This window comes from Scophthalmus maximus, chromosome 19 (genome assembly GCF_022379125.1).
Source record: "Scophthalmus maximus strain ysfricsl-2021 chromosome 19, ASM2237912v1, whole genome shotgun sequence".
NCBI classification, from domain to species: Eukaryota; Metazoa; Chordata; class Actinopteri; order Pleuronectiformes; family Scophthalmidae; genus Scophthalmus; species Scophthalmus maximus.
The window spans coordinates 6,895,289-6,911,930 of record NC_061533.1 but is presented as its reverse complement, the minus strand read 5'-3'; the positions used below and the strand labels follow the sequence as shown (position 1 = coordinate 6,911,930).

The 16,642-nt window shown below is 45.7% G+C and overlaps 1 protein-coding gene across 4 annotated transcripts in view; it reads right to left on the bottom strand.

The window, feature by feature from the left end:
- Nucleotides 1-11,465, bottom strand: part of slc20a2 (solute carrier family 20 member 2) — a 43,466-nt gene extending 32,001 nt beyond the window's left edge. For 2 of the 4 annotated variants that reach the window (XM_047329015.1, XM_035641206.2), the window contains exon 1: nt 11,174-11,465. The gene's annotated coding sequence lies outside the window, so the exon portion shown is untranslated. The other 2 variants (XM_047329014.1, XM_035641209.2) reach the window with 2 other exon arrangements.
- Between the last annotated feature and the right edge of the window lie 5,177 nt (nt 11,466-16,642).

The window sequence follows — 16,642 nt, the reverse complement described above, 5'->3', positions numbered from 1 at the left end:
TCTGTAGGTAACGAGAGTAGGGACATTTTGACCTTGGATGGCTGCGTTCTCACGTGTGAGGTTAAAAGATGAGGACAGAAGGACAGAAGGGGGGAGAGAGAGAAAGTGAGAGGGAGAGAAAACGTCCCCCCCCCTAAGCTGGATCTAGTGGTCTGTGCCCTCCTGCTCTTAATCCTGGCTTCCAGCACATGACCCGGCTAACAGCATTATGAAGTGCTTTGATTAGACCTGCTGTTGAGCACACGTACTGGAAGAACACGGGGTCCTGCGCTCCGCCACGTCTTTGCAGGAACACACACACACACACACACACACACACACTCACACGTGTGTGTTTCTGTATCAGTCTTATCCAGCGTTTAACCCCAGCGTACGCAGCCGACACACGGCGGAAGCAAAGACACGAGGCTCGCTTGATTTTGGCCTGCAAGTGTGTGAGTCAGCGGATTAACCCTGGCACTGTTATTCTAGGTGAAAACTGAGAGTATTACTCGAAAACGTGCTGCTAGCTTTAGTCCAGAGTGAGAGGCAGAAGAGTGAGTAGTACGACTGGCACTTGGGGAGGGGAATTTCACATGACAACTTCAGCAGTACGCCTTAATCCCATGAAGGGGACTCGCAAGGGACACATTTATTTTTAACTCTATGAACTGAACTTGTTAATTGGGAATTGATGGGGGGGGGCAGCCAAAACAGCCAAAATTTTGTTTTTCATTCTATATTAACACAAAGGTTATCTTCACTGAAGACAGAGTTAAAGAGTTTTCCTATGAAAACGGGGGAAATGAAGGTGTTCAGATTTTGAGAATAATACTGTAGAGAGCAACCTGCTGGGGAATTCCGCGCGGCATGCTTTCACCGCGGGAGATGAAGTGGATGTTGCATTCCCCTCAGGGGAAGATATTTCTGGACTTCAACAATGAATCACCAGGCCAAGGCAATAAGGACAAACCGCAGAATACATCCACACAAATATGATCAGTGACAATCTTCCAACACGACACTCTCTCTGGGCCGGGGATATTGCAGGCAAGTCCAGAAACTCAAGTTCCTGACGACGACCTGTGATCAAATGCTTGCAACAACAAAAATCTAACTTTGTAAACCGGGGCCGACAATTGAGGAACAAAAACCATCACTTCCCGCGAGATGGAGATCTATGCTGTTGTTACAACTGCTACTGCAGCATGAATGAGTTCACCCTGAAACCACTCGGGGGCCCACTGTGTGACCGGTGTCGCCCACCACACGTTACCAGGTGGAGTTGCACACAAACCGACTGTACTGCTCAACTTCGAAGGAGTGGTTTCATTCATTTTCGCATTTGTGCGGCGCGTTTGCACATCACCTCACGCCCAGATGCACCTTATGATCCAAGCAACTGTGTAGTGAAATACAAGTTGATGAGCAGAACTTTGAAATAAATTCTCTGGAGTTCTACATATCACTACTCTTGCTCCGCTCTGCCTCTGCCTGCCTCCAAAACATCACAATTTCAGACTTTTGTTCCGGTAATGCAGCTGTCGTACTGCCCCGAGAGAGGAGATATTTCTGGGGACAGAATCGTTCGAGGCTGTGTGTGACATGTGCTCCTTTTGTCGCAGCATGCTCGATGCTGAAAGAAACTCATTGTGACAAGTGGTCTGCTGGTGTTCCGGTGATTTGGGGAAGGGGGGGGGGGGGGGGTAGTTTGCCTGGGTCACCTCTAATCCTGTTGGGATAAAAATCATTTCCTTCAGACTTTTCCACCCATCGCCTCAAATCAGGGCATCATCTTGCCCCATCAGGAGGCGGCACAATGAAGCTCCAATCCCCAATGGTTTCCCTCATATACCACGGGAATTTCAAACGGATGACGTAAAAAATATTTCTAACTATGCTAAAAAATGCCATTTAAGTCTGAACACACTTTGTGCTGCAGACGCCACAGAGAGTAATGACTGCTGTCTCTTTTGTGGTTTGTCCCACTGCACCTCCTGCAACTTGTAGGCTGTAGATGCTTGCCGACATACAACTGCCACTTTATATAAAATATTTATCTGTTTTATTTCTTCCCTGACGTGACTTTGTAAAGACACGGTCATTGCTGCCTAATGAAAGTGGAAGTGATGTGAAGAGATCACCTTGTGTATCTTCAGTTAAAATGTTCCTCTTTCACTGCAGAATATAACAACATAATAAGAATAGAAGATAAAGCTGCATGAAAACAAAGTACCAGCTTCAGACTTTGGCAAACAAATCAGTGGATTAAAGCCTGTAAGACATACAAAAATGTAAAAAGCATTTTGATTTGAATATATTGATAGTGATTTAAGTTGCTTTTTCCCCTATGCATTAACCAACAAGCCTGCATCTGTGGTTTACATAAACAAGAATACTGTACCCTGCACGAGCGTGCTTCTATATTATTAAATAAAACTAGAATTGAGAAGGACTCCCTTTGCTATCGTCTTTATTACTCAGCCTCTTACTGTACATGCAAAAAAAACAAAACAGTAAAAGAATAACACGAAAAGCAGAATATGGGCATTTTAAACTTTGACGTCACACTGTTAAATAAATAAGTTATCATTTAAATCGCACCTTATGATTTTCAAAAAAATGCACAGCAATTTTGATACAAAAAAGATTAATAGTATAGTCCCTAGGCAACAGCGGGGAAAAATAGTAGTATATATTTTGCAAGTGTTTGAGTGTAAAGAGCACGTTGCCAGGTTATGTGACAACAGTTCATGCCGAAGCCCAGCGAGCCTTCTCAGCATTACTGGGTTGTCGGGGGTCACTTACTTTAGAGCCATTAGGGGGCCGGAATGTTTGAAACATTATGAAGATGTCATCACCTGTTCAGTACAGGGAACCCTGGAGATTTTAAGTGATATTCAATCTTGAGCCTGAAATCATTCTAGAAAAGCATCTTTGCTTATGTTTCTGCACAGTTTTCTCTGGGGCTTCTTGTAGTAGAAGGGGTATTTTTGGTGCCAGGGCATTTTCCAGACTCCGTCTCCAAAATGGATCTATGTTTGGACTATTATAGATATGAAAAGGACCAATTATACCAATTATCAATTACGCGTTCCTGCACTCAGTTGACACCCTGATTAAATCTTCTTTAAAAGGGGAAAAATTGCTCCCCAACACTGTGTAAAGCTCGTCTGATCTTATGAGAGCTTAAGGGCAAGATTCACGATTCATCATATCTGATCCCAATTGTATTTTCTCAGCACTATAAAATTACATAGAAGGTAAAATGAAGGAAATCATTTACAGTACACTGACTATTTTACTTTAACAATTATTGATTGAGAACACAAGGGTGAAAGAAGTAGGTTTTTTTACATTTTAAATGTGTTTTGTTCAGTACTAGAGGTTTTAATATAATCTCTACATGGCTCTTTTTTGCATTTCTAGCACATTTTGCTATGGAGCAGTTAAAAGAAGTGTCTTGACACAGCGATGCCATATTCAGAAAACATGAATCATGACAGGGTGAGAAGGTGTGGACAGGTTTACCTTTACCCTATTAACCAAATAAGGTTATGTCACTGACCAGCACAGCAAGATGAACCTGGGTTATCAATACCAGTAAAAATTTCAAGCATGCCAGCAAGGATCTTAAATGACATTTTGGACACGTTTTATTTCTGATTTGTTTGATACGGGAAGACAACTGGACCATCACATTATACATCCGTAACACACTCAAGTGACATTTGAGAAAACTTAACAGATACCTATTGAGAAAATTGGATTTTTAATTGATTTGTTTTGTGAGCAGCCAAGCCTGAACTCATCTACTGCATCAACGTCAACGGATCTTTTGACATCCTGTCAGCAGCCATGATGGATGCGTGTCAGCCAACAGTGCGCGTGTTTATTTTGAGGGTGTCCACAAAAAAAAAAAATGTGCAGACATTACTTTAACGGCAGTCATTGTCTGATCAACTCCGCACTTGGTGGTCGTATTGCCGAGGGCTAGAGGATGTGCAGTGTCGACTGTGAAGTTTTTTGGATGAGTAATTGTCAGGGAAGCTTCGGACATCGCTTTTCTACACGATGGAAAAAGACAGAACTATACCAAGAAGGCAGTGTAGCACACGGACAATGTTCAGTGCGCACATACCAGGGTCTTTGAGATACAATTGCGCACTATATTGTGTTGGACGTAGGGGTGGGCGAATCAAATATATTCGATGTATCGTGGCTTGTTGCACATGAGATGTATTAAATTACTATATCGTGAATACCGCGACTACAAGACGCCGCCATAAGACTTGATTTGAAGTTTGAAATTGACCCAATAAAAAACATTAATGAATATAATTGAGATTAAAGAATGTTTTAATACAGACATAGGTTTCAGGGATTACTAGAAGCATCATACTGGTGTGATTGTATGCAACAAATGGTTAAATTGTGCATTTATGAAGAGGAGGTTTTTATTGTGTCACATATTTATAGTGTTTTTCACTCACAAACCAAGTTGTTTGAGCGCATAGATCCGAGGGCAGTTCACAAATCTGAGGGTAGGGACAACAAATCTGACGGTACGGCTTCTAAACTGTGTGCAAAGATTTGTAAACCCTGCTGACCTCAGTGGGCCTCGGTTCATTCGGTTTCTTTCTGTAGCGGGGAGTTGTGCATGCAGACTCTCCACCAGCACCAGGCAAACAGACCCCGACAACAGGCACTGCACTAGTTTGACAGATGACAGATTTGAGGCGACAATCAGAAAAGTCATACAAACCACTCGCAGCAAATACCTTCATCTCCCGCTTATCTTGAACTTAATAATTTAACAGTCAATTACACAACATGCCATTGTTCCACCCAGCTTATCCCCACCCTGCAAGGTGGCCTCTGGATAGATACCACCAGACCCCAACTGAAAAACTACCCCCACCTTCCAGGCTCACTGCTTTCTGAGGTGTCACATATCCACCACTCGCTCCTGTTACTAAAGGCAGTGGGCAGGAGGAATGATTTGGCTAGAAATAGCAGTGTCACATGAGTGTGTGCAGTGACTAGTCAGCCAGCTGCTCATCCTTACATGGAGCCCTGCCCCGTTCGTACAATCAAATGCAAATAGGCAGAAACATTGTCAACATAACAGCACGGGCCAGCGCCAACAGGTCCATCATTTATCTCTGAGGCTCGTCACACCCTTCACCACTCTCTGGTGTGGAAATATGAAAGAGTTCAAAATGACACGTGAGCTCACACCTGTTCAAACATCAGGCGGCCTACCAACTCAACCTTTCACGAGTACAAAAAGAAACGAGTCACACGAAAGAAAGTAAAAACACCCTGTGTTTCTAAGGTTGTGTCTGTACAATTAACAATTAGGAGACAACAAATGACACAAACAATAATTATGTTCGCACTTAAAATACAAAACTGTGCCTATCCCCATCCATGAAAGTGCATCATACATGATTGGCAGTCTACTCATTTACCTTCCAGTCAAAATTAAGCAACAAAAAGGGGACAGAAGAAATTGATTTGCAATTATTGAAAAAAGAAAATTCACAAATTTCTAATATTGCACAGGCCCCAGAAAAATTTAATTTGGAGGCAATCTGTCGGTGACTGCAGCTTCTTTTTCCATCAGTCACAAAAATGAGAAAGTGTCATTGATATGACCTTATCCCAAATGCCAAGAATAACTTTTCCCATGATTCCTTACGTGTTTCCTTCGAAAACATTTTCCAAAACCTCAAACTGACCCCAGGCCTCAGAGGCAAATTTGACTCATTAAACTTGAGCACATGGACGCTCCTGGACCAATGAAGGTGAATGAGGAAAAACAGGAACATAAAGTCCGAGCATCCTCCACAAATAAAACCACAATGCCCCACAGTTCAGCAGTAAAAGCCGGTCATTAGCATAGTTAACGCCAGGCCAGCAACCAAACAAGAGACGCTCTGTGTGACGGCGCTTTGATACGGACCCTGCGGCTTACAGAGGGCCACCAGAGACCCTACAGAACGGCTCTCATGGCCTGAGTGGGGAGCACAAACAAGACACAGCAGGTAGGAGAAAGCGCAAAGCAACCAGCAAAAGAGGTTACACGCTAAATGCGGTAATAGATGACTAATTGTTTACATGTAAGAAGGGTACACGTTTCCTTTTGCATTGGAGGAGGCCATAACTAACAGAATAAAGGGTTTCTTGTATGCGTCGCCCTCCACCAATTTAAGTGAGGCTCTCCTGCTTTAAAGCAACAATGACAGGAAAACCAATGGGAAGCTGAAGAGCCGCCAGCATGGTTAAATAACGGAGTCAGTGCGAACAGCGAATGCCGATATTTGTCAGGAAGACAGAAGAAACTGTGAAACAAAAAAACTATACCACAATCATTCTGTGAAGGCGTGTCTGTATACAATCTGAGCATTATGAGCCATTAAGGCTCACTTATGGGTCCGAGAAGAATGAAGGCCTACGTGACATCGGTAAAAAGAGGACAGACAAGGATTATGGAACAGCAGCATTTTCAAGCTTGCAACCGACAAAAAAAATAAAAAAATCCCTTAAACCAGCTGCATACATTATACATGTGGGCAAACCACAGATATTCAAGTGTATAAATGCAGCCGCGGGTACTTTGTGTCCCGGCAACTCAGATCTGGCTAAATGCTGGGGCAGGACTAAACCGGCGGTTGTGAAGTAGTCTAATTAAGAGCTGAAATGGTTTGGATGAGCTTTAAATGGTGCCCTGGCCCCGAAGCAATGCTGGAATCGAATCACCAAGAGACTCACGGAACCGAGATGGCTCAACACAAATTCTGAAATTTCTTCCATTTGTTCCCAGCCTTCTCTCTCCGTCCCTGACGGCTAGCGACGCGCTACGTGTGCGCTCCTCTCAGTTGCCTTTAACGACCCTCGCGTGCTGACCTTTCCTGATCTTGTGTGTCCACTGTGCTTGTTTTGACCTTTGCTCGCCAAAGGAAAAAAGTGAAGAATAGTAATCAGCTCCACTTGACGGATGACATGCTTACACAGGTTGTCAGCAATTGCATGGATTAAGCCATGGTGGCACAAGCTGGCACACCACACACACACACGGGCCATGAAGATTGCCACTCTTTCAGTGCTATCATGTGATGTTGCCATGGCGAAGGAGGGCTCAGACATAACAGTGTGATTGTGCTCCGTGATTGTGGGCCGATCAGAGAGACAGACTGTCCTCTGACTGTGACACTGCCAGCCCCGGTGCCAACTGCCCTTCCGCCCACAGAGATACGGACACACCCACTGGCAGAAGGGCCACCCTGCACGGGGGCCCCTTCCATCACGGAAACCAAGAGCAGACTTCGGCGCCTTTTCCATGCACTCTCTGCCGTGTCCGGACGATCGGCTGGAGAACTCACTTCTGAATAGTTTCAGTAAGCGTTTTTAATGCAATGCACTTTTTGGAAAAAAAAAACAAAAACCAAAAAAACAGCTAATATTTCCTCACGGCCCCGCTAACTGTCGGTTCTGTGTCCTGTTTTCCGGCGCAGCACTAGCTCTGTAAATTGAAAACAATAAAAAAAATCGGTGGGGGCCGCACCTCACAACACTGTGTGTGCAGTTTGTGAGAGGTCTCAGGGGTATTGGCCACGTCTTCCGTACCCGAGGTTCAAGCCCCGACCAGGACGGTCAACAAGAAACTCGGCAACAAAAAAATCTTTCTCCGAAATCGCTTACCGCACCTTTAAATGTGGAGAGATGTTATCAGTGCCTTCTGTGACCCAGACTCATTGAACAGCCGAGCTGTGCAGAGATACTCCCTTCTAAAGTTTCTGTGGGGAGCCTCACCCTTCGAAACCAATCGGAAAAGACCAAAGTCGGTGTCTTAATGTGTGACTTACTGCCCCCCCAAAAAATGTCTTGTTGAATATGGATGCTGATGTCTACCACAAAAAATCCAGTATGAATTGGGATTAAACATTGAACACATGAAAACAGTGAATTCTCACTTTTAGGAACTTGGAGCCAGCCCAGCAGTATTAAAACTTCTTGAGAATGCAATAAGTGTTTTTTTTCTTTGGTCACTTATGGGCAGCAGAAACAAGTTGTGAACAAATCACCGACACGTCATCAATCTTTAAGTTAAACAGCAACAACATCATTAATTTGGTCGCCACCAGCTCCTGAGGTAAATATCTCGTCGAGTCGAGTCTTTAGCTGCTTAACGGTCAACCATGTTCTCCAGCTAGTCTCTAACTGTGTCCCACGGCTTGTTTGACGCTGAGCAGGTCACGTGCAGTGGGTTTTTGAACAGAGCTGCTTTTCCTAAGGCTGTGAGAAGTAAACCAGAACAGTAAAGATGTGGGCGAGTAAACAGTGAGCTGAAACTCACTTTAAATCTCAGGAGAGTTGCATATTATGATAATTCTATGTAAATAAAAAGGTTTTCCCTCTACTCTGGTGCTTAAAGTCTGTCTTCCGCAGTACAACAAACCTCTGAAATGAAATCGTGTATCACACCTTGTGCATTAATCCCGCCCGGCCGCGGCGTGTCTAATGCAGAAAACCCCAGCAAACGGTCTTTGAAGAAAACAGAAAAGGACATTGCACGGCGGGAGGCCGTGAAGTAATGTGGTGCGATCTGGCCGCGCGCGGACGACATTCTTGTCACGGAGTGAGAGAGGCCGCCGGTGAATTTAACATTGACCTGGAACTAAACGTGGACTAAAGAGCAGAACGTTCTTAGAAACTGCCGGTGCACGTGCTGCAAGAGAGCAACACCCCTGCCGCCAAAAAAACTGGTCTGACACGGCTTTGTCAGCACCTTGTTTGACATGAAAACATTACACAATGTACACATACTTCTTCCATCCGTGCAAAAGCCTCAACCCCCCCCCCCCCCACCCCACCCCCTTAACTGACGGCCAGGTTCAACACTGAACTTCCAAAACACAAGCTTAAGCGGTCTTGATTTAACTGCTGTTAAGAAGCGTTTGGCTGTAACGCATAAACACAATATGACTGTTGACAGTGTGTGGACTAAGCTGTGGCTGTAGCCTGTCGCTACGGAGCTGGAAAATTCCCTCTGCCTCTGTTGTGTTGTTTTTTTGTTTCTCAAAAGGGATTACACTCAAAGGGCAGGTCAGAGTACAGTCAAAAATATAAAAATGAATATGGCCTTGACTGTGGCCTCACCTCAATTCCACGAGATAGCGATAGAAACATTTTAATTGGGGCTCAGTCAAAAGGGATTGCGACAACAGGAAGCCTCCCTGTCTGACGCGAAGGCATCACGACAGAGAGGCTTGCAACGGGGTCCCGACGCAGAGCTTTATCGGAAATGTTTCTTGGAAAGTCGGCTCCCTTTTGCAAGTCAAATGCCTTCGAGTGCCCGACAAGGCAGCAGATTAGACTGTGTGGGTGCAAGAACCTGAATTTTTCATAAATCCCTGCATGACCGTGTTAAAACCTGTGGGGTAAGCCCGGAGCACATTTCTCGTCCGTTTTAAGCAATGGTGGGATGGAGACATTTCTATTGATTCAACGACGGAAACCCCAGACTGTGCACATAAAGCATAAAAGGTGTAGGAAGTCATTCATTTGCCTATCTTATCACGACATGCTTTCAGATCAGTCTTACAGACGTTATGGCCGTACGTGTGCAGGAGTCATCTGTTTGTCCCCGTTTAGGAGCCCCCGCTGTGTAAGAAGAACAGATGTTAACGCTTTGGCGGTAGAAAAGGACAACTATAGGAAAAGTGAGGTGCATGGTGACAGACACCAGCATTGTTCTTCTTTCCCACTCTTTCTTATCATAGTGTGGAGATCAATCATTAACTCACACCCACCCGCCATTCTGGCTACTTGAATGCTATGTACTTGCACTGCCTATAAAGGCAATAGGATAAGATATCTTTGGTGTGGGTGGTATGTGAAGTATAAACAATAGGATACAAAGACTACAAATTAACAAGGGGAGAAATTTAACAGGATATACTATACTTTGTAATGAAGCATTTCTCTGTACTGCCTTTCTACTTATAGGGTTCTGAATACTTACCCCACCACCGGTGCTGGATTATTTTGCCCCTATTATTCCTTCATCCTGCCTGTGTGTGTGTGTGTGTGTGTGCGTGTGTGTGTTCCCTACGAATGTGTTCCAGTGTTTGTGTTTGTTCTTGTTGTTCTGTCATGGTGACAAAGGGAAAAGTCTCACGGAGAGAGGGAAGGTGGGACAGTGGTTAATCACAATAACCGTCTGGCTTGCCATCAAGCACACACTATTTATGTGTGTGTGTACATGTCACATTTACTTCCCTGTGTGCCGCATGGTGGAATGTGCCAGACGGGACAATTAGGACCCGGCCACAGGTCAACACACGCAGCAGAAGTGACAACACAACCCTGGAGTCTGGAGCTGCGGTTGGGAGCCCGGCGGGGTGACCCGAGGCACTGACTTGAGAGATTTCTGGGATAAGTCTCGCCCCAGCATATTGTGATTGGGCAACGGAGCGGCAGCGGCGCGCGGCGCACATTGCGCACATTGCGCATGCCCACACGTCGACCCGCCTTACCGTCGAACAGAACACAGAGAGAGAGAGAGAGAGAGAGAGAGAGAGACAGGGAGAGAGAGAGAGAGAGAGAGAGAGAGAGAGTCTGCACACGAAAAAGCTCAACAGGGTGAAATGAACTCGCGTGATTAACAAGGCAAACGACTATAGGACTCTCGTTGACAGAGTGGCTCTCTGCGCCTTGGCTTTGTTTGCGCCGGTGCACTGGCCACACACACACACACACACACACACACACACACACACTGGAGCCATTGCGATACTCTGTGCAGATGTGGAGTCGCACACGTGCGGCCGCTCCATTCAACCAGCTGGTTGCGTTCGCGTGCGGCGACATTACGCGCGAGCGCACCAAAAAAAACGACAACAAAAAAACCAGAAGAAAACACACAACGTGGTGAAACGTGTGGCAGCGTCTCCTCACGGCGACGACCGCCTCCAGTGAGGAAGACGAGGTTATGAGCAGCAGCAGCAGCTGATTTCCTCCAAGCAGACATTCGTACTGTAGGTATATATCCCCACTTACCAGGCCCACTCGCTCGCCCGCTCGCCACAAAGGAAATGCGCATGGGACGAGTTGGCTCCACAGGGTCGAAGCCCGCCCGTCTGTGGCCAAAGACACACGGACAGCAGGTTTTTTTTTTTGCACTTACCAACGAAATAGGACACCGCGAGGTAGAGGTGGTGGAGGGGGAAACGTGCTGTTCCTCTTCGCCTCCACGCCTCTATCTGTCGGTCTATCGGTCGGTCTATCTGCCGCCGCTGCCCTCTGTATTTTCCCAGAACCGTGGGTTTCTCTCTCCTCCGTGGGCTGCGTCGACAAATGTCACGGATTCCAGCAGTGGCCGTGCGTCGTCGCTCCCGGAATGGTCTCGTCCCCGTCTCGTCCCCCCCCCTCCTCCTCCTCGACTCATGCGACCATGTTGCACTGAACGACGCCTCCTGCTGCTGCTGCTGCTGCTGCTGCTCTCATCCGGGCGTTTTTTTGGGGGCTTGAGCTGCCGTTGTCTCAACCCTGCTCCCGGGATGACAGCTTGGGGGGGGGGGGGGGGGCGTGAGACAGGGAAGGACATGGGGGGGGGGCGTGAGACAGGGAAGGACATGGGGGGGGGGGGGGGGGGTGAGACAGGGAAGGACATGGGGGAGGCGTGAGACAGGGAAGGACATGGGGGAGGCGTGAGACAGGGAAGGACATGGGGGGGGGGTGAGACAGGGAAGGACATGGGGGAGGCGTGAGACAGGGAAGGACATGGGGGGGGGGTGAGACAGGGAAGGACATGGGGGAGGCGTGAGACAGGGAAGGACATGGGGGGGGGGTGAGACAGGGAAGGACATGGGGGGGGGGTGAGACAGGGAAGGACATGGGGGGGGGGTGAGACAGGGAAGGACATGGGGGGGGGGTGAGACAGGGAAGGACATGGGGGAGGCGTGAGACAGGGAAGGACATGGGGGGGGGGTGAGACAGGGAAGGACATGGGGGGGTGGGGGGTGGAGTATGCTGGGTCTGCTGGGGGCCTGGCTGACAACATACCTGACACCATTCACGTGTTCTGGGATTCCTCTTTAAATGGAAAAAGACAAAAAGGCTACAATTAATTTATGCATGTACATCATAATTAGATTTGACTATTGTCGAATATATGGCCACATTCCGCAGAACACGTTGACAGTATATCCCATAGCAGCAATGTTTATATTTGCATAATATATTATTCGTTTATTTTTTATCATAGCCTTTTTGGTTTGCAACTCTGACATGATTTGTCCACGACTTGTGGGAATAAAGGAGTCGAGCTGTGAGCGAACACATTGTGTCGTTTCCTTCCCTCCCACAGTCACTGTGGATTCATGCTTTTTATGCTTGAGGCAGAAAGGAAAGGACCCGCGGAGGAATCACTCACTTGTGAATTGGTTCTTTTTGCTTTTAGTGGATACAACTCCGTCAGAGTTTCCCCGTGTGTGTGTGTGTGTAAAGGTAAAAACAACAGCCGTGGCTTGCGTGTTGAAGGGTTCTGATCACTGGCTCGACTGTAATGTCGAATCCGTTTGAAAGATCGCCGTCTATTATGGCTGAGGCCACGTGCGCAGGGCATCAACACAAGGCATGTGTTACATAACCGGCGGAGCCAGTCAACAACGGTGGTTGGGAGAGAGGAGGAGGAGGGGGGAGAGGAGGAGGGGGAGGAAGAGGAGGAGGGAGAGAGGCAGAGGAGGAGGGGGGAGAGGAGGAGTAGAGAGGCAGAGGAGGAGGAGGAGGAATAGGAGGAGGGGGGAGAGGAGGAGTAGAGAGGCAGAGGAGGATGTGGAGGAGGAGGAGGGGGGAGAGAGGCAGAGGAGGAGGGGGAGGGAGAGGAGGAGGAGAGAGGCAGAGGGGGGAGAGAAGGAGTAGAGAGGCATAGGAGGAGGGGGAGAGAGGCAGAGGAGGAGGGGGAGAGGAGGAGTAGAGAGGCAGAGGAGGAGGGGGAGGAGGAGGGGGAGGAAGAGGAGGAGAGAGGAAGAGGAGGAGAGAGGCAGAGGAGGAGGGGGAGGAAGAGGAGGAGTAGAGAGGCATAGGAGGAGGGGGAGAGAGGCAGAGGAGGAGGGGGAGGAGGAGGAGGAGGGGGAGAGGAGGAGTAGAGAGGCAGAGGAGGAGGGGGAGGAAGAGGAGGAGGGGGAGAGGAGGAGTAGAGAGGCAGAGGAGGAGGGGGGAAGAGGAGGAGGAGGGGGTCGTTAAACCAACCTCAACTCCATGATGTATATTTACAGTATGTGCTGCTGTAGAGAACATTGGTCAGTGTCACAGAAATGTTGAATAAGTAAATAAAATAGCATTTTGGACCAACTGTTCCCAGATATCCCTCTTGGACCCCCTCCCCCCTGGAATTGCTTTTTAAGTTCAATTAAAAAAAACAAATATATTTTGAAATATGGCAGTTAGAATTTAATGAATGGAGTATTGGGATGCGTGTGTGAGAAAGAGTGATCTGAGAAATCCTTTTCCCTCTCTGACTGAATCTTGTTGAGACATGACTCCGCTCCATTCAGCCGGTGGTGGGGTGGAACAACTGACTCTTGACTCACTCTCTATACAGACTCTCACCCACGCCAAGCTGGGCCTCATTATTCCACACTGGTCTCAACCAAACCCCACAGCCAGAACATATTACCAGACAAACCAGAACTGTACTCAGAACTCAGACCTTTGTTAGCCTACGTTGGTAGAATGACATGTTTTTCCTGAAGTGAGCAGGAGGCGACAGCGTCTACTTGAGGGAAGAAAGAGATTAAAAGTATCACAGCCCCAACAAAAACTTCTCAACTTGGTTCTGTGATAGGAGCGGGTTTCTGAGCGTAAGACCTGGATTGGTTTCCAACTTGGACAAGATCAAAATGAATGACTTAGGATTGCTGGAGCTTGGTTAGATCAATGACAGGTTGGATCAAAGTCTATAAACATGAGAGAAGCAATTTGACAGTTTATGACAAAGTTTGTTGGATTAAATCTGACCAAGGAAGAAGGGATTTTAAAAAACAAAACATAAACACAAATGTTCTCGCTCTGTAGTCGCTCGGCATTCAGAAGATTTGATCTGATTCAGCAGCAGATGATCGTTTCCACAATTGAACCACTCGTCTGGTTCTACGATTAGATTTTCTTTTGCCCTGTCGGCTGCACGGCGGCGCCGTGGTTATAAGCCCCGTCCACCACTGCACTTGTCGACCAACGCTGACGGGTGAACATCTTGTGCCTCAGATGTTCTTTCTGCTCTCTCGCAGTCACATAGCAAATATCACAGCTTCATCACAGTAACAGGAAATTGATTCTCTTTGTTCCTTGCTTTCCTGGAGTCTTCTCATACCACGTCAAGTCCCAGTCGGGAATGATTCTATTCACTGTGCATGCCTATCTACAATACAACCCATAGGTTGGCAAACAGACCAAGCCATTAATTAAGTAAATTGCGGCTCAGCTTTTGTCACACAAGATAATGCAAAAGTTCTCTTTTCGCCTCGTGTCCCGACAAACCTGCTTGGGTGTGGTGTGGTGTTTACCAGATTTTTTCTGAATACACTCCCACCGGTCAAACAAACCTTTAGTCCGTATGTGCCCATAATCTTTACAACTTCGCAAAATCAACAACTTGATTACATACCGCTGATGATATGAACAGGTAATTAGTTTTGTTTTAGGGGTGTTGTTTGTTCTGATCTTCATGCGTGACTACTTCTTGAGTCCTTGTTTTTGATATTTTTTTATCAGATTTATGATGCATCAACATTTTTCTTTTTCTTACGTCTCTTTCTCCACCGTGTTGGAATCCGATAATATGAAGACTGCGAGATAAATTGTTTTATCCTTACTTGAACAGTTACCATAGTGTCACCGGCTGTTTATACAGTACCGTGCTAACAATGGTAACTGTAAAAACTGCTGGCTCACATTACTTATGTTAGATCATACAGTGAATTAATGGAGCTTTTTTTGGCCTAATATTGGTCCTTTGTCTCTAAATTTGTTCTGATGAATCATCTACACAGATGATTCATCAGAACAAATTTAGAAAGATTGTTCTCAAGCGAACTACAGGATGTGAGTAACAGCCCACTGTGAGGCTCCCCTCTGGGCATTTAGGGTCTGTAGATAACCCATCATCTGCTTTAGATGACCACACCACTATTAAACCTCTCTATATACAATCTAATGAGGACCAATAAAGGATCAAGATCCAGTCAGATAATATACATACATGCGATTTGCGCATCATATTCTGATGAGACACCTGAAGCTAACTCTTTCTGAAATGTGAAGCACTTTACAGACACTTTACAGACAGACAATTCACTTACCGCAACAAATAATTTGCTGCCACCTTGAGGCAAAACAGGGCACAGCTGTGACACGCACCACTTTTGATTTTTTCTTTTTTGGTTATCGCCTCATCTGTAATGTAATACTGATGTGGCTGAACCTTGATTTGTTCTGAAATCACTTGGCTATGAAATTGGAACCCAAATAAGAAAGAACTCAAGAGTCTGAATGTCACTTAAATATACTGTTTATATAATATATACACAACAATATGCATATGCTTACATCTGAACAGAGCCTGGTCACCTGTATTTCCGATGCTTATGTTCAGCTAAGCTAACCAGCTGCTTCCTATTTGCTCTACAGACATCTTAGAAGACTCTCAGCAAGAAAGGGAATGTGCCTTTTCTCCAAAAATGTCTATTTCTTTAACTTTCTTTTGTAAAATGACACAACCCTAACACGTATCCTTTCAGTGATATTATGATGTGGAGTATTTCCTGTAAAAGCTGTGTACTTACTTATGGACAAAGTAACTCTGAGGGTGCCTCAGGGCAAAAACCTGTTCTCAGACGCCTCCACTTGTCCCACACGACACATCGCAGATGCATAATTTCCCCATGCAGGCACACGGACACGAACCAATACTCTGAAATGATAAGTTGACAAAACAATGAGATGATTAGCAGAAATTTGATTAGTAAATGATTAATACTATATTAATAGTATCTTCAGTGGTTCCAGCTCCTCAAATGTGGATGTTTGTTTGTTTTCCCTAATTGTCTATGATAGTTAACTCAGCATTTTTGTGTTTTTGACTGTTGCTCAGAAAAAAAGGCAATTTGAATATACATTCACCTTTACTTCAGGAAAAGAAAATGATGGCATTTCCAAAATTGTTCGACATTCTATACGTTAGGCAATACAATCAGTTATTTAAAAATATATATATTGTCAGATCTATTGATGATGAAGATAAATGTTGTTTGTAGCCGATGATTAAATAATAACAATTGACCGAGGTCTTTACAAGACGAAAAGGATAAGGCATAAGAGGCTTTATTGTAAGTGTACAACGAAATTTAGAGTTGTAGCTCTTGTAGACACCAGCAGCAATATAAAAACAGAAATCACAAGTATATACAAAACTAATAGAAAAATAGATGCATAAAATAAGAATTCTTCAATACTTAAAAAGATACAAGATGTGCAACATATAGAGGAGATGCAGTATGTCCAGTATGTGGTGTGTGTTCCTCATAGGACCATCCATCAGATATATACAGTATTGTGTACATTCTGCCCCCCCCCCCCTTCTCTGTTTCTCACGCAC